The sequence below is a fragment of the Jaculus jaculus genome, chromosome 8 (assembly GCF_020740685.1).
Source record: "Jaculus jaculus isolate mJacJac1 chromosome 8, mJacJac1.mat.Y.cur, whole genome shotgun sequence".
NCBI lineage: Eukaryota > Metazoa > Chordata > Mammalia > Rodentia > Dipodidae > Jaculus > Jaculus jaculus.
Genome location: NC_059109.1, coordinates 112,839,670 through 112,858,363, shown reverse-complemented (window position 1 = coordinate 112,858,363; position 18,694 = coordinate 112,839,670). Strand labels below are relative to the sequence as shown.

General features: G+C 46.0%; 1 pseudogene; it reads left to right on the top strand.

Moving 5' to 3' along the window:
- The first annotated feature begins 10,821 nt into the window (after positions 1-10,821).
- On the top strand, positions 10,822-15,377 carry LOC101608160 (annotated as a pseudogene).
- Positions 15,378-18,694: the final 3,317 nt, after the last annotated feature.

The following is an 18,694-nucleotide window of genomic DNA, read 5'->3' as shown; positions in this document are numbered from 1 at the left end:
AAGGCTTTGTAAGCAAAATACCTTTAACTGGCAAGCCACTCCCAGCTCCTATTTTTCTTTTAAATTTTTCAATAGCACGAGCATGAGAGAGAATTGATGTTCCAGAGCCTCAGCCACTGAAATCAAACTCCAGCCACTTGTGCCACCAAGTGGGCATGTGTGACCTTGCCCTTGACTCACCTTTGTGTGTCTGACTATTGTAAGATCTGGAGAGTAGAACATGGGTTCTTAGGCTTCATAGGGAAGTGCCTTAACTGCTAAGCCATCTCTCCAGCCCCCAGCTCCTATTTCTTTTTAATTTTTATTTATTTATTAGAGAGAGAGAGAGAGAGAAAATGAGAGGATGAGTATGGGAATGCCAAGACCTCCTGCCACTGCAAATAAACTATACACATGCATTACTTTATGCATCTGGTTTTACATGGGTACTGGGGAATTGAACCCAGACCATCAGGCTTTGCAAGCAAGTGCCTTAACTGCTTAGCCATCTCTCTAGCTCCCCATCCTTTTTTATTTTTTTTTTTGAGGCAGAGTCTCCTATGCATCTCAGGTTTGACCTCAAACTTACAACCCTCCCTCCTCTATTTCTCAAGTGCTAGGATTACAGGTTTGCTTCACCACACCTAAACATTTCTTTACACAATATGGATGGATGAATAATTAAACAGGCTAAGAAGCCTAGAAAATGCCTAAAATACCTACAGTATATAAATGTATAATAAAGGTGCCATCTCATGTCAGAAGAGATAAGCTAGACTACTCAGAGAGTTGATGAGTTGATGAGACAAATGGACTCTCAGGGATCCTCCTACCTCTGCCTCCTGAGTGCTGGGATTAAAGACATCGTCACCATGCCCAGCAGATTTTTTTTTTTTTTTTTCAAGGCAGGATCTCAGTCTAGCCCAGGCTGACCTGGAATTCACTATGTAGTCTCAGGCTGGCCTCAAATTTACAGAAATCCTCCTACCTCTACCTCCTGAATGCTGGGATTAAAGGCATGTGCCATCATTCCTGGCTAATTCTCCCAATATGTAGGTAAGTTTTTACTGTGTAACTCCTATACGACCCAGCAATTTCACACTTGGGCATTTATTCTAGAGAAATGAAAACTCACATTCACGTGAAAATCTGTACATAAAGCTCATGACAATTTTATCATAATAGCCCATTAGTTCAATGGGTGAATAGTTAGACAAACTTTGGAATGTCCACACCAGGGCATACTAGTCAGCAATGTTAAGACATGTGCAAGGTGTTGGAGGAATTCTGCTGAGTTGAAAAGTTGACCTTAGAAGGTCACCTGCTACATGGTTCCATTCATGTAATAGTGTTCAGAAGACAAAATTATAGAAATGCAGAAGAGAACTGGGCATGCGTGGCACATGTCTGTAATCCCAGCATCTGAGATAAAATGATTGCAAGTTTCAGTTAGAGATTAGCCTGGGTTACATATTGAGACCAAACAAAATAAACCAAGAAGGAAGGGAGGGAGGGAGGGAAGAAGGAAGGAAGGAAGGGAAAGAAGAAAAAGAAGGCAAGAGGGAGGGGCCGGGTGTAGTGATGCATACCTTTAATCCCAGCACTCAGGAAACTGAGGTAGGATGATCTCTGTGAGTTCAAGGTCATCCTGAGACTACATAGTGAATTCTAGGTCAGCTTGGGCTAGCTTTAAACAACCCCCCCATTGCAAAAAAAAGGAGGGCAAAAAAAGAACAGATTAGTGTTCTTCTGACCTAAGAGAAGATGGGAGAGAAGGAAGAAATGGAGAGGAAGTTTTGTGGTATAAAAGAGCAACACACAGATCCCTGTATGATCTGTCACATATGTTGACTGCATCAACGTCAATATGCTGGCTAGGTTGCTGGCACATCAACATGCCTCCATCACGGAGGGAAGTTAGGTAAGTGGTATGCAGGATCTCTCTATATTGTTTCTTACAACTACATATGGATCTAACTTTTATCTCAAACTTAAAGCTTTTATGCAAGATATAGAACTAGAATGTTCTATGTACTGATGAGGGAAGACCTTACTGTCAAGTCGAAGAGAAGTTCTATGCGGGACCAGGGGCAGAATGTAGTAGTTTCAGTGTAAATGTCCTCCACAGCCTCAAGTGTTCATGATGAGGCTTCCTATTTAGTCCCCAGCTGGTAGACCCTTCCGTGTATCACTAGGGTGTGCCTGGAGGTCCAGACCTACTGGGTGTTCAGAGCCAATTTGCTCTGGCTACTCTCACTCTCGCTGCTGCAGATACATGAAGCTGGGAGCAGGTTGCCATGCTCTTCTCTGCCCTGATAAAACTTCCCTTCAGGGCTGGAGAAGGTGGTTTAGCAGTTAAGGCATTTGCCTGCAAAACCAAAGGACCCTGGTTAGATTCCAGGACACACGTTAGCCAGATGCACAAGGTGACACATGCATCTGGAGTTCATTTGCACTGACTGGAGGCCCTGGCACGCCCATTCTCTCTCTCTCTCTCTCTCCCTTTTTTCTCTCTCTCAAATAAATAAATAAATAATAATGGTAATTAAAAACTTCCTTTCAAAGCTGTAAAACAAAAGAAAAAGGGACTGGAGAGATGGCTCAGTGGTTAAGGTGCTTGCTTGTAAAGCTAATGACAGACGTGAGTTCAATTCCCCAGTACCCATGTAAAGCCAGCTGCACAAAATGACACATGCATCTGCAGTCCTTTTGCAGTGGCTAGAGGCCCTGTTGCACCCATTCTCTCCTCTCTCTCTGTCCCCACCCCTGGCATGCTGGCACACATCTTTAATCCCAGCACTGTGGAGGCTGAGGTAGGAGGATCTCTGTGAGTTCCAGACCAGCCTAAGACTACATAGAGAATTTCAGGTCAGCCTGGGTTAGAGCCAGACTCTACCTCAAGGGATGGAGAGATCGATCTGTACTTAAGGTGTTTGACCACAAAGCCTAAGGACCAGAGTTTGATTCCCCAATGCCCATATAAAGCCAGATGGTCATATAGAGTTTTATTTGTATTGGGTAGAGAGGTCCTGGTACATCCATTCTCTCTTTCTCTCCCCCCCCCCCGCCTCTCTCTCTCTCATAAGTAAATAAATAAATAATAAAATATTTTTTAAAAAGACCCTACCTTGAAAATTCAACCCCCTCCCCCCAAAAAAGACAAAGGAAAACAAAGTTTCCAGACTGGGCATATAACTCAGTGGTAAAGTGCTTATCTAGTATGCACAAGCCCCAGCATGAGACAGAGAGAGAGAGAATGGAAGGAAGGAAAGATTTGCCTGCGTAGAAAAATCTGGAAGGATACACAGGAAACTAATTAAACTGATTCCTTGAAAAGGAGGCAGGGAAGGAAAATCTTTACGATCGGCTTCTTTGACTGTATGAAACTCAAAAACCAAAATGACCCCCAGAGTTGCTGTGTGGAGAGAGGGCTGGATGGGCCAACAGTGGAAAGGGAGCCTAACGGAGTGACGCAGTCACCCGGCTAGAGGACTGCAGAGGCACACACTCCTCCACACAGCCTAACTGGGCTTTGAAGGCAAAACACACAGCTTGCCTGCTCCAAACCTGAGTCACCACCGGAGAGAGCCGCCAGCAGCTCGGGCTGGCTTTGGAAGTGTTCCCCACGCAGCTCCAGCTCGCTCTTCCTGACGTCCTCTTTGATCAGAGCACTTGCAGGGCCGCCATCCCTCTGGGCCTCTGCCTATGCCTGACTCTGTTATTGGAAGGCTTTTCTTGCCCACTCTATCCTGGCAGGCTAATTTTTGTTCGTGTGCCCGTGCCTGTGTGTGGGTTGTGGTGGTGGGGTGTGTGTGTACTGGGATTGGAACCCATGACCTCTTGCAAGCTAGGCAAATGCTCTACCATTGAGCTATATCCCCAGCACCTGCCCCCTTTACATATTTTTAGGGCTGGAGGGATGGATTAGTGGTTAAGGTACTTGCCTGCAAAGCCAAAGGACACAGGTTCAATTCCCCAGGACCCACGTAAGCCAGATGCATAAGGGGGCACACGCATCTGGAGTCCTTTGCAGTGGCTTGAGGCACTGGCACACCCATTCTCTCTCTCTCTCTCTCTCTCTACCTATTTCTGTATCTCTCCCTCTCAAATGAATATAAAATTTTTAAAAATATATTTTTATTTATGAGAGAGAGAATAAGCCCACCAAAGTCTCCAGACACTGGAAACACACTCCAGACACGTGCATCTGCTTATGTGGGTCCTAGGATATAAAACTTGTGTCTTTCAGCAAGTTAAGCCATCTCTCCAGCAGCCCCCTTTTTTTTGAGATAGGGTCTTGTTCTAGGCTATGTAGTCTCTGGGCGGCCTCAAACTCATGGTGATTCTCCTACCTCTGCCTCCCAAGTGCTGGGATTAAAGGCGTGCACCATCACACCTGGCTTTGTGTGCCTTTTTTTTCTTCTGGCATGTGTATGTATGTGATGTGCATGTTTATATGTCTGTATATTCTCACACATGCAGGTGCATGTGCATACGTGTGTGTGGAGGCCAGAGGTCAATGTTGCTGTCTTCCTCATTTGCTCTCCACCTTAGTTTTGGAGACAAGTTCTCTCTCTGCAACTAGAGCTGGCTGATTCACCTAGACCAGCAAGCCCCAGGAATCCTCCTATCTCTGCCTCCCCAGCGCTGCACTTACGGTGCATGCCGCCATGCCTGGCTTCGTTGTTGTTGTTCTTGGTTTTGGTTTTTCAAGGTAGGGTCTCACTCTAGTCCAGACTGATGTGGCACTCACTCTGTAGTCTAAGGCTGGCCTCAAACTCCTACCTCTGTCTCCTGAGTGCTGGCATTAAAGTTGTGTACCACCATACCCAGCTACATTCATTTTTCCACTTAATTAATTAATTAATTAATTTGCAAGTAGAGAGAGACAATAAGACAGACAGAGAGAGAGAGAGAGAGAGGGAGGGAGGGAGAGGGAGGGAGAGAAAGGGCATGCCTGGGCCTCTGGCCACTGCAAACTCCAGATGCATATGCCACCTTGTACATCTGGCTTTATATGGGTAGTGGGGAATCAAACCCAGGCCATTAGGTTTTGTAGGCGAGAGCCTTACTGGCCAAGCCATCTCTCCAGCTCCCATCCATGTTTTTGAGCTGATATATGACCATGTTATCCAGGCTGGACTTTTGCTTCAGTCTTCTGAGCAGTTGGGATTGTGGACATATGCTGCCACATTCAACTCCAAGCAAAAGTGCCTTTAACCACTGAACCATCTCTCCACCCCATCCACATCCAACTACAATCTCAAATTCAAGTCTCTTTTCTTTCCCAGGCGCATCAATGACCAACCATCTCCTAATGCTCCAGGCACCAATTGCTCTATTAGGTTTCCCCGAATATACTTTCTCTAAATGTCATTTGATCACTTGCAATATTGGCATACACTCAGGTGGCCCCTTAATTAACTGTTATAAATATATATGTTCCTCAATTTATGATGAGGTTATGTCCCAATAAACCCATAATAAAGTCAAAAACTTACATGTCAGCTATTATTAGCTGAGTGGCCATGTGTTTAATTTCCTCTCCCCTACTAGACTCTTAGGTCCAGGAGGGGACAGTCTGTGCCTGTGCCTGTCATATAACCTCCATATAACAGTGTCTAGCGTCCTGAAGCTAAGGGGCTCTGAAAGCCAGGGGTCTTAAATGTCCACTTTCTCAGCCTGTTGGTGCTGACAGTGCCAGGTACATTATAAAGAACAGAAATTAATTCTCTCTCAGTTCTGAAGGCTGACAAATGTAAGATTGAGGTGCTGCTGGGAGATTCTGTGTCTGGAAGGTGCTCTGCCTCATTTGGTGGAGACTAACTCCATGTTTTCACATGATGGGGGGGGCTAGAAAGGGTAAATTGACACCCTCAAGTCCTTTTATTTTATTTATTTTATTTTTATTTATTTATTTAAGAGAAAGAAAGAGAGAGAGAGAGAGAGAGAGAGAGAGAGAGAGAGGGAGAAAGGCAGAGAGAGAATGGGCACTCCAGGGACTCCAGCCACTGCAAACGAACTCCAAATGCATGCGCCCCCTTGTGCATCTGGCTAATGTGGGTCCTGGGGAATGGAGCCCACGTCCTTTGGCTTTGCAGGCAAATAGTCTAACCATTTCTCCAGCCCTTATTTTTTTATTTTATTTTATTTTTTTAGGTAGGGTCTCACTCTGGTCCAGGCTGACCTGGAACTAACTATGTAGTCTGAGGGTGGCCTCGAACTCATGGTGATCCTCCTACCTCTGCCTCCCGAGTGCTGGGATTAAAGGCGTGTGCCACCACGCCCGGCTTCCAGCCCTTATTTTTGATTAACAATTTCCATGATTGTAAACAATAGCCCATGGTAATTCTCCCCTCCCTGACTTTCCTCTTTGAAACTCCACTCTCCATCATACCCTCTCCTCCTCTCAATCAGTCTCTCTTTTATTTTGATGTCATGATCTTTTCCTCCTATTATGAGGGTCTTGTGTAGGTAGTGTCAGGCACTGTGAGGTCATGGATATCCAGGCCATTTTGTATCTGGAGGAGCATGTTGTAAGAAGCCCTCTCCTTCCTTCCTTGGGCTCTTACATTCTTTCTGCCACCTCTTCTGTAATGGACCCTGAGCCTTGGAAGATGTGATAGAGATATTTCAGTGCTGAGCACTCCTCTGTCACTTCTTCTCAGCACCATGGTGTCTTCTGAGGCTATTTTTATTTTTTGAGGTAAGCCCAACAGACTGGACTTTTTTTATGCAAAGGAGGGGGAAAGAATTGCTGCACCAGGGCCTCCAGCAATTATGACCAAACTTCAGGTGCATGCACCACCTCGTGTGCATGTGCAACCTTGCATCTGCCTCACGTGGGACCTGGAGAGTCAGACATGAGTCCTTAGGCTTCACAATCAAGCACCTTAACCTCTAAACCATCTCTCCAGCTCTATTAGTTTTTATTTTTAATTTATCACACACACACACACACAGCTGGAGAGATGGCTTAGTGGTTAAGTGCTTGCCTGTGAAGCCTAAGGACCCCAGTTTGAGGCTCAATTCCCCAGGACCCAAGTTAGCCAGATGCACAAGGGGCACCCGCCTCTGGAGTTCATTTGCAGTGGCTGGAGACCCTGGTGCGCCCATTCTCTCTCTCTGCCTCTTTCTCTCTCTGTCTATTGCTCTCAAATAAATAAATAAAAATAAACAAACAAACATATGCATATACACACACACACAGAGGGAGCGAATGGATGGACCAGGGCCTCCAGCCACTGCAAATGAACTCCAGACGCATGCGCCACCATGTATGTCTGGCTTACGTGGGTACTGGGGAATTGATCCTGGGACCTTAGGCTTCACAGGCAAATGCCTTAACCGCTAAGCCATCTCTCCAGCCCCTCAAGTCCTTTTTATAACACCCTAATCACCTCCTAAAGGCCCCAATTTTCTTTTATATGTGTGCATGGGGTAGCCAACGAACAACCTTAGCTATCAGCCCTCAGGAACACTGTCCATCTCTTTTTGCTTATTTGTTTTGTTTGTATTTTTCTTTTTCTTTCTTTCTTTTTTTTTTTAAATTTGTTTTTGTTTTGTTTTTCAAGGTAGGGTCTCATCTAGCCCAGGCTGACCTGGAATTCACTATGTAGTCTCAGGGTATTGAACTCATGACCACCCTCCTACCTCTGCCTCCCAAGTGCTGGGATTAAAGGCATGTGCCAACACTCCTAGCATTGTTTTGTTTATATTTTTCAAGGCAGGGTCTCACTCTAGCCCACACTGATCTGGAACTCACTCTGTAGCCCTAGGCTGGCTTTGAACTCATGGCAATCCTACCTCAGCCTTCCCAGTGCTGGGACTAAACATGTACCTGGCTTTGTCCATTATTTATGTATGTATGTATGCATGTTTGTCTATAAGTATGTATTTTATTTATTTGTTTGTATGTGTATGTGTGTATGTACCATGGTTTCTAGCTTCTGCAAATCAAAGTTCATCCATAGGTGGGCTAGGAAATTGAACCCAGGCCAGTAGATTTTGCAAACAAACATTAACCATTGAGCATTCCCCCAGCCCCTGTCCATTGTTTTTAGTGTATGTGTTTGTGTGTGTAACGTGTGCACATGTCCGTGTGGGGGTATGGGTGTATCTTTGTGCTCATGTGTGTAAAATCCAGAGGTCTATGTTAGGATCTTCCTCAATTACTTTCTACCTTATTTATTTTATTTTATTTTATTTTATTTTATTTTATTTATTTATTTATTTTGAGGTAGAGTCTTGCTCTAGTCCAGGCTCACATGGAACTTGCTCTGTAGCCCCATGCTGGCGCTGAACTCACAGTGATCCTCCTATCTCAGCCTCCTGGAGTGCTGGAAGTAAAGGTGTGCCCACCTTGCCTAACTGGTCTGTACCATTCTGTCCAGCTTTTCATGGATTTGGGGGGTCTGAACTCAGGTTGTCATGCTTTTGCAACAAATGCTTTTACACACTAAGCCATCACTCCAGCACCCCACATCCCTGCCAAAACCTGTTCTCAGCAACACAGGAAGGGCTAAACTGTCATCCATCAGTCTGTCTGCCTCATATGACTTTTTCTTTCTTTTTTTTTTAAATCTTTTTTTTTTTTTTTTTTTTTTTTGAGGTAGGGTCTTGCTCTAGCCAGGCTGACCTGGAATTCACCATCTACTCTCAGGGTGACCTCAGACTCACAGCGATCTTCCTACCTCTGCCTCCTGAATGCTGGGATTAAAGGCATGCGCCAGCACGCCCACCCCACCCCCAGCTTTATTTTTATGTAGGGGCTGGGGATCCAAACTCAGGTCCTCAGAATTATACAGCAAGCACTTTTATCCATTGAGCCATCTCCCCAAACCCCAACCTAGCCATATTTCAAACTTTCAAGAGCCACCTGTGATAAGTGGCTCTTGTGTTGGTTGACACAGAACTATAAAACATTTCCATTATCACAGAAGTTTCCAACGGACATCTCTAGACCAGTCTGGCAGTCTGTTGGTGCATTTCGGAGGTCATGCTCTGGGGCCAGGCTAAGCTGCCTGGATTCGAACACCAGCACTATCAGTCACTTGCTGCATGACCTTGAACAAGAGACTTTGCCTTTGTGCCTCATTTTCTTCACCTGTAAGCTGAGGATCGTGCTCCTATCTATTATGAGGGTGCTGTGAGGATTCAATACCCTAATGCATATAAAACAATTGGAATGTGGGCTGGAGAGATGGCTTAGTGATTAAGGCATTTGCCTGAAAAGCCAAAGAATCCAGGTTCAACTCCAGGACCCACATAAGCCAGATGCACAAGGGGGTACATGCATCTGGAGTTTGTTTGCAGTGGCTGGAGGTCCCAGTGCACCCATTCTCTCTCTATTTCCCTCTCTCCCTCTTTCTCTCAAATAAATAAATAAAAATATATTTTATAAAACCACTTGGAATGCTACTCTGTTTTCTGTTTTTTGTTTTTCGGTGTTTTTTTTTTTTTTGCATGGTACTAGTAAGAGAGCCCAGATCATCACATGCTAGACAAGTGCTGTGCCACTGAGCTATAACCTCTGCCAAACATCTGTTATTTTTCTTTCAGCGTCACCAGCTCTGTTAGATGGGTGCTATGACAATTCCCACTTGCAGATATGGAGAGTGGGCTCAGGAAGCTGGAGGAACTTGCCCAAAGTCACCTGATGATAAAGTAACCACTCTGGCTTTGAATGTCAAAGCCCGTGATTTTTCTCCCCTGCAAAATAATGTCTTCCTAGGCTGGAGAGATGGCTCAGCAGTTAAGGGCACTTGCTTGCAAAACCTGACAGCCCGGGGTTTGATTTCCCAGTTCCCACATAAAGTCCTATGCACAGTGGCACATATATCTGAAGTTCAGTTGCAGCGGCAGAAGGCCCTGGCATGTCTGTTTCATTCTTCCTCTCTTTCTCTGCTTGCAAGTAAAGAATAAATAAAAATATATTTTTTAAATACCTCTTCTGGCCGGGTGTGCTGGCTCACGCCTTTAATCCCAGCACTCAGGGAACAGAGGTAGGAGGATCGCTGTGCGTTCAAGGCCACCCTGAGACTACATAGTGAATTCCAGGTCAGCCTGGGCTACAGTGAGACCCTACCTTGAAAATAAAAAAATAAAACAAACAAGCAGACAAACAAAACAAAACAAGCAAGCAAGCAAACAAACAAACCTCTTCCTTGGGCTGGTGAAATGGTTTAGCCATTAAGGCATTTGCCTATGAAGCCAAAGGACCCAGGTTCTGTTCCCCAGGACCCACGTAAGCCAGATGCACAAGGTGGAGTATGTGTATGGAATTCATTAACATTGGCTGAAGGCCCTGGCCCACCCACCCACTCTCTCTCTGCCTCTTTCTCTCTCTCAAATAAAAAGTAAAAATAAGATGCTTACTCATTCAAGACAGAGTGATGGTTAGCCACTCTATTAAAAAAAAAAAAAAAAAAAAACAGGGCTGGAGAGATGGCTTAAGCAATTAAGGCACTCGCCTCCAAAGCCAAAGGACCCAGGTCCGATGCCCCAGGACACCCATGTAAGCCAGATGCCCAAGGTGGCACCTGCACCTGGAGTTCATTTGCAGTGGCTGGATTCCCTGGCATGCCCATTCTCTCTCCTTCTCTCTGCCTCTCTCTCTCTCTCTCAAATAAATAAATAAAAATAAAATTAAAAGCTTAAAATAAAACATTTTCTTTAAGGGATGAGAATGGGTCTGCCTGTAGCCCTACAAGAAGGCACTTGTCAGTCCTCATCTCTCTGGCCCAGACATCCTCCTACACTGCCCAGGGCCTCCAAGGACTTGCCTGATGCCGCCACCTCCATCATCAGCTGCCTCCCCCATTCTCACTGTCGTCAGCTGGCATGGGTCAGAAAGCCTCCTCCTTGCCACCACCCTGGATGAAATGCTCGGTCTGGAGCTCCGTGCAAGTACGACGTGAATTCTGCTGACAGGGCAATAATAAGGCTCTTAAATCAGTGCTTGGACTTTTCTTTACATATATTACTCAAATTACATGTCAGGGATTAATATACATTATAAACCAGATGTGCCGCTTACATATTTTCTCTCGGAATCTCTCTCCTGGGTGCCTCCTGAAACTGCTGCTGGTGTTAATCACACAGTCTCCTGCCATCCTCAGACCTCGGCGGGTCCTCATAGACTACAGGAGGGCCAGCGAAGGGTCAGGGAGAATGGGCAGAGGGAGGTGCCAGAGGATAATTTCCCTGCGTTGGACCAGGCCTGGCTGTGCGAGCCCTCCCAAACCCCTGCCTCATCTTTGTGCTACACAGATTGTGCCTTCCAGCCTGAGCTTGCAGTCCTCAGCCATGGCCTGGCACTAAGTCCACACTCAGAGGAGGTGGCAGAGGCTGCGCATTGCCTACCCAAAGTCTATTCTTGCTTTGTTTCTGATTAACAGGAACCTGACACCGTCTGGAAGTACAATGGACCAAGCTAAAAATATTGCCCTTCTTGCTGGGCGTGCGGCTCAGTTGGTAGAGAACATGCATAAAGCCCTGGGTTCAATCTGCACCACTGCATAACACAGGGTGTGGGGCTGGAGGGATGGTTTAGCAGTTAAGGCGTTTGCCTGCGAAGTCAAAGGATACAGGTTCAATTCCCCAGGACCCACATAAGGCAGATGCACAAGGTGGCGCATGCGTCTGGAGTTCGTTTGCGGTGGCTGGAGTGGCGGGAGCCCCTGGTGCACCCCTTCTCTCTATCTGTCTCTCTCTCTCTCTCGGGGGGGGGGTTAGGAGGGGGTGGTGTGAAAGACCTGTAATCCAAGCAAGTGGGAAGTAGAGTCAGGAGAGGTTATCTTTAGTTATATGGCAATTTTGAAGCCAGCTTAGGATACCTGAGAGAGACCCTACCTCATTGTATGTATGCATATACCTTTTTTCATTTCTTTTGTGATTAGGCATGAGTATGGGAACCAGCTCTAGCCAAAGAAATAGAAGAAGAAATATGCCGAGGATTTCTGGGAAATTTCAACATAAGGTTCATCTCTTACTTTTCACTTTCTTTTCTCCCTGCTGCAGACATAGTTATGATGGTCACACCTGCAGCCATCCTGTAACCTTGAGGTGAGATGATTGGCATGAAGTCAAAACTTGACATGCTAAAGCTGGGCGTGGTGACACACGCCTTTAATCCCAGCACTCGGGAGGGAGGCAGAGGTAGGAGGATTGCTGTGAGTTTGAGGCCAGCCTGGGACTTCAGAGTGAGTTCCAGGTTAGTCTGGGCTACAGTGAGAACCTATCTTGAAAATAATTTAAAAAAAAAAAAAAAGAAAGAAAAAAAAAGATGGGACGAGGTCAAAGTTCGATGGATACATTTAAAGTGCATGGTAGCCCTGTTCATAACTCTGGACATGTGATTTCCTAAATAAACGAGATAAATCAGACCCTATCTTTTTTTTCTTTTCTCTCGATTTTTATTAACATTTCCCATGATTATAAAAAATATCCCATGGTAATACCCTCTCTCCCCCCTCCCACTTTCCCCTTTGAAATTCCTTTCTCCATCGTATCCCCTCCCCATCTCAATCAGTCTCTCTTTACTTTGATGTCATGATCTTTTCCTCCTCTTATGACGGTCTTGTGTATGTAGTATCAGGCATGGTGAGGTCATGGATATCCAGGCCATTTTGTGTCTGGAGGGAACACGTTGTAAGGAGTCCTACCCTTCCTTTGGCTCTTACAATCTTTCCGCCACCTCTTCCGCATTAGACCCTGAGCCTTGGAGGGTGTGATTGAGATGTTACTCAGTACTCCAGTCACTTCTTTTCAGCACTGTGATACCTTCTGAGTCATCCCAAGGTCACTGCCATCTGAAAAGAGAAGATTCTCTACCCAAAGTGAGAGTAGTGTTAATATAAGGGTATAAATATTAAGAGAAGTACTTACTGGGCAGTTTGATAAGCATAGTATACACACTTATCCAGACATCAGCAGATGTTACACCCCTAGGGCTCATGACTACCCCTGTTTTAAGTTTTCAGTGTCAGGGATGTATCCCCCACCCCATGGAGCGGTCCTCTAGTCCAATTGGAGGGCAGTTGGTTTCCACCATGACAGACGTGCCACTCTTGCACTGGTTGGCTCATTTGGCCTAGCTGGCCAATTATATGGCTTGCAGTGTCCACTGTTGAGTATCTTCACTGGTGTTATCTCTTTCTCCCATTGAACTACATGTAGAATGGCTTCTTCCAGCTTTCTGTCAGCTGGTCTACATGGAAGAGGTTATCAGTTCAGTTCCAGCAGGATTTTTCAGTGGCCTTGCAGCCCAAGTATGTGGAGTCTTCAGCAATAGGGTCAGACCCTATCTTTTTATATTTACTTATTTATTGGAGAAAGAGAGAGAAAGAGGCAGATACATAGACAGAGAATGGGCACGCCAGGGCCTCTAGCCACTGCAGACGAACTCCAGATGCATGTGCCACCTTGTGCATCTGGCTTACATGGGTTCTGGGGAATCGAGCTTGGATCCTTTGGCTTTCCAAGTAAGCGCCTTAACCGCTAAACCATCTCTCCAGCCCCAGACCCTATCTTCAGCCTGCAGTTACTGGGGCTTATTGCATTTCTTTCCTGATAGTTTTGTTTTCAGTGCACCTGACACCCACAGACAGAGAAACAACTCTTGGGGCACTCCTTCAGTTCTTGCCTCTCTCCTCTAAAGTGTGCCTGGGACCACATTTCTGCTCATACACCCTTGTCAGAGAGTTTCTACCAGATTCCCTGCTGGGCGGGCACTGGGCCATAGCCTTAGTTGACTGTGTCAATGGAATAAACATGACCCAAACAGGTTATCTGCTGACATTCCCATGCAGAAGACATAGACCGGCCTCTGCAGCCTGTTGAGGCCTCGGGAAGGGTCTGCTTGTCCTGCACAGTGCTTGCATAGACTTTCCTAACACTTCCTGGGAAAATCTGGATCTGGGGCCCCACTTGAAATCATAAACAGTCTGGCCTCACTCAGCTCACAGGCCATGTGGCAATAAATGGCTATATTGTTCAGCAGTAGCTCCCGCCTCCAGACAGACGCAGCTCTCCTATTTTCTATAGCTCCTTCCTTGTGCAGGACGCTTTTGAAGCCACAGGCTCCCCTTCCCTCATTGCTGCTGCCTGCGTGGCTCCTCCAGGCATTCGAGTTTATGACGCCTGCATTAAGTGGGCTCCATAAGGCCCTTGAATCATGATGATGATGATAATGGTGAATATAAAGTTCATAACAGCTGTTATTGATGGCTACTATGAGCCAAGTGGCTTGGCAAGGGCTTCACACACATTATCTTGTTTAGTTCTCAAAACAAGAGCCGGCTACTCTCCCCACTGGACAGATAAGGAAACAAGAGTCAACAGAGGTTCCGTGACTTAACCCAAACCTCTCAGCTAGAAAGCTATTAATCTGAGGGGCTGGGGAGATGATCAGCAGTTAAAGGCACTTGCTTGTGAAACCTGCTGGCTTGGGTTCAATTCCCCAGCATCCATTTAAAGTCAGACTCACAAAATGACACACATGCATCTGGAGTTGGTTTGCAGTGGCCCTGGCATTCCCATTCTCTCTATACATATCTCATAAATAAAACATTTCTCAAGAAAAAGAAAAACAGGGCTGGAGAGATGGCTTGGCGCTTAAGGCACTTGTCTGCAAAGCCTAAGAACCCAGGTTTGATTCTCCAGGTCCTACGTAAGCCAGATGCACAAAGTGGCACATGCATCTGGAGTTTGTTTGCAGTAGTTAGAGGCCCTGGCATGACACTTCTCTCCCTCTCTCTCTCTCTCTCTTCTTTGTCTCTAATAAATAGATAAAAATAAATAAATCAGAAAAAAAGAGAAAAAATGAAAGAGGGCTGGAGAGATAGCACAGCACTTAAGTCAGTTGCCTGCAAACCTAAGGATCCAGGTTCAGTTCCCCACTTCCCACATAAAGCCAGATGCACAAATGGCACATGCATCTGGAGTTCCCTTCTGGTGGCTAGAAGCCCTGGTGCTTCCTCTTTCTCTCTCTCTCTCTCTCTTTCTCTCCCTCTCTTGCTCTCTTTCTCAAATAAATAAATCAAATATTTTTTAAAAAGAAAAGAAAAAGAGCCTGGTATCGCTGACTTCTGAGGTGCCACTTCTTTTCTGGGCTCACACTCATCTGAGAGAAAGCAGACCCACCGTCTTCATTCAGGATGCCTGAGAGTTTGTGGACCTATACCTGCCGCGGAATTGCTCCTCCAGCAACCCCATGGCTGGGGCCCAGGACCACGTCCATCCAGATGAATGTGGCCAAGGTTGACAAGGTCACAGGCAGGTTTAACGGACAGTTTCAAACCCACACCATCTGTGGGGCCATTCACAGGATGGACGAGTCAGAAGATTCTATTCTGTGATTAGCAAAGGCTGGAGACATTGTCTCAAAGAACTTCTGAGAAAATTGTGGATGGGAATATTCGTAGAGCATTTGTCATAAATAAGCAGTGAGAAGCTTAAAACAGAAAAAGAAAAACGAAAGCTATTCATGTGGAATTTTTTTTTAATTTACTTTTTTGTTAGGAGAGAGAGAGAGAAAAAAAAAAGAGTATGGGCACACCACGGTGTCCTGCCACTGCAAATGAACTCCAAACACATGTGCCACTTTGTGCATCTGGCTTAATGTGGACGCTGGGGAATCGAACCTGGGCCAGAAGGCTTTCTAACCAAGTGCTTTAACTACTGTGCCATCTCCCCAGCCCTCATGAAACATTTTAATCTAGGCATTCTGACATTACAGCAGCCACCTCCTATCCTGTAGACTGTTGTAGAGCCTTCCTGTGACTTAAGACAAACGGCAGCTGGACCAGGTATAGTGACACATTCCTGTCATCTGTCATCCCAGCACATGGGTGGTGAAGGAGGAGGATTGGGAGTTCAAGATCATCCTCAGCTACATAGCCAGGTCCAGACCAGGCTGGGCTACTTGAAACCCTCAAAAAGAAAAGTGAAAAAGAAAGAAAGGAAAATGAGCTGGGCATGGTGGCGCACGCCTTTAATCCCAGCACTCAGGAGGCAGAAGTAGGAGGATTGTCGTGAGTTTGAGGCTACCTTGAGAGACTACATAGTGAATTCCAGGTCAGCCTGGGCTTACAGTGAGACCCTACCATAGAAAATAAATAAATAAATGAAATAAAGAAAAGAAAAGAAAAAGGAAGCCAGGTGTGGAGGTACACACCTTTCACCTTTAATCCCAGTACCCAGGAGGCAGAGGTAGGATTGTCATGACTTCCAGGCCAGCCTGGGACTACAGAGTGAGTTCCAGGTCAATCTGGGCTAGAGTGAGACTCTTATTTAAAAGAAAAAAAAAAAGAAGGAAGGAAGGAAGGAAGGGAGAGAAAGAGACAGATGGATGATGGGCTGGAGAAATGGCTTAGCAGCTTTTGCCTGTAAAGCCAAAGGGCCTAGGGTCAATTTCCCAGACCCACGTAAGCCAGATGTACAAGGTCGCGAATGTGTCTGGAGTTTGTTTGCAGTGGCTGGACATACTACCATGCCCATTCTCTCTCTATCTGCTTCTCTCTCTCTCTCAAATATATATATATTTGGGTTTTCGAGGTAGGGTCTCACTCTGGCCCAGGCTGACCTGGAATTCACTCTGTAGTCGCAGGGTGGCCTCAAACTCATGGCGATTCTCCTACCTCTGCCTCCCAAATGCTGGGATTAAAAGTGTGCACCACCACGCCCAGCTTCATTTATTTATTTTGTTTTGTTTTACAAGGTAGGGTCTGCTCTATCTCAGGCTGACCTGGAATTCATTCTGTAGTCTAAGGGTGGCCTCAAACTCATAGCAATCCTCCTACCTCTGCCTCCCAAGTGCTGGGATTAAAGGCGTGCGCCACCACACCTGGCTTATTGAACCTGGGTCCTTAGGCTTCACAGGCAAGTGCCTTAACCACTAAGCTATCTTTTTAGCTCCTTATTTTCTTTTTTAAAGTATTTTTATTTGAAAGAGGGGGACATAAAGAAATAAAGAGAGAGAGTGGGGGGGAGGAGAGTATGGGTACATCAGGACCTCCTGCTACTGAAAATAAACTCCAGATGCATGTGTCATTTTGTGCATCTGGCTTTGCATGGGTATTGAGGAATTGTGGGTATTGGGAAATTGAACCTAGGTTATTAGGCTTTGCAAGCAAGTGCCTTAACTACTTAGCAATCTCTCCAGTTCCCACTCTCCTATCCCAGGTATATTTTTGTTTTGTTTTGTTTTTCAAGATAGAGTCTCACTCAAGCCCAAACTGAACTGGAATTCACCATGTAGTCTTAGTCTGGCCTGGAACCCACAGCAATCCTCCTACCTCTGCCTCGCGAGTGCTGGGATTAAAGGTGTATACCACACTAGGCTCCAGGTATTTTTTTTTTTTCGAGGTAGGGTCTCACTCTACCCCAGGCTGACCTGGAATTCACTCTGTAGTCTCAGGGTGGCCTTGAACTCACAGCGATCCTCCTACCTCTGACTCCTGAGTGCTGGGATTAAAGGCATGCGCCACCATGTCCCGGCTCCAGGTATTTTTCATTAAGACTAAGCTTTCTGCTTAAGTCTCCAGCAGCCTGCTGGAGGAGGTTGTCACTGGAGGCTGATCCTGGGGTCCAGCCCTAAAGTGTGTTTGGGGACAGGTCTTAATTCCAGCCCAGTGATGTGGGGAAGGCATCTTGAGCTCTGGCTGTCTGTCTTTGTGGTGCTGGCTGTTGGTGATCTCTCTCTGCTTGGATCTATAAAAGGGAGCCAGCTTCTTCTGCCATGGATGGTGCTCCCGTGGACTCTGTACACCTGAAATAAATCCTTTCTTCCCATAAACCGTGTCTGAGTGGATGTTTGTCCCAGCAATGTCGAGCTGACTGCAACAACCTCCATCACTTACCTGCCGGTCTCTTCCTTGCAGTGAAGTCTTACTGGTTCCAGAGTTTGCTGTTTGCAAGCCCCAGGGATCCTCTGGTTTCCACTCCCCACAGGACTAGGGTTATGGACGTGTGTGGCCATGCCTAGCTGTTTTGGGGGTTCTGGAAGTTCCAACTTGGGTAGTCAAGGCCCCCTCAGGCCTTTACACTGGCACAGGAAGTACACTTCACTGCTAATCCGTCTCTTTAGCCCCACAGATGCCCTTTTAAGAGGCTGCCTCACATGATCCTTTCTGAGTCTCATCAAGAGAAATGATGCTGAATGGAGTCAGTAAGGAGAGCATTAAGGCTCAAGAAGAGTAAAAGAAGCCAGTAGTGCTGGGAAGGCACCCTTGACGGAGGGGACACGAGGCCTCCAGGCCAGAAGGGACAAGCAGAAATGATGCTGATGGCACTATGAAAAGAATTGAAAGAGTATTTTAGAATGGTTCCTATGGAGAGAGAGCTGGGGGTAAATAAGCAGCCTCATTTCTCTTTTCTTCCTCCTTCTGGTCTACTGTAAGTGTCTCCCAAGGGATCCTGGTGACATGTTCCACAAAGGTGAGCCCCTGGGCACAAAATGAACTGGAGGAGAGGTGGTAGTTCTGGAGAGCTAAACAGAACAGCCAGCAGTCCATGGTGGGTGTGACCTTGGCCTTTATCACTCAAGCATGTGGAGCAGGTTTTTCCTCTTTACAGATTGTCCCCCACTGCCTCTGTTTCCTGCAATCACCGGTTTTTGGCCTGGTCCAATAGCTTGCCCCTCTGACAGCTTCCACATAAAGGTTAAAGTGTCTTACTTTCCAAAATGCAGGATCCTTTCTCTATGTTCACGGGC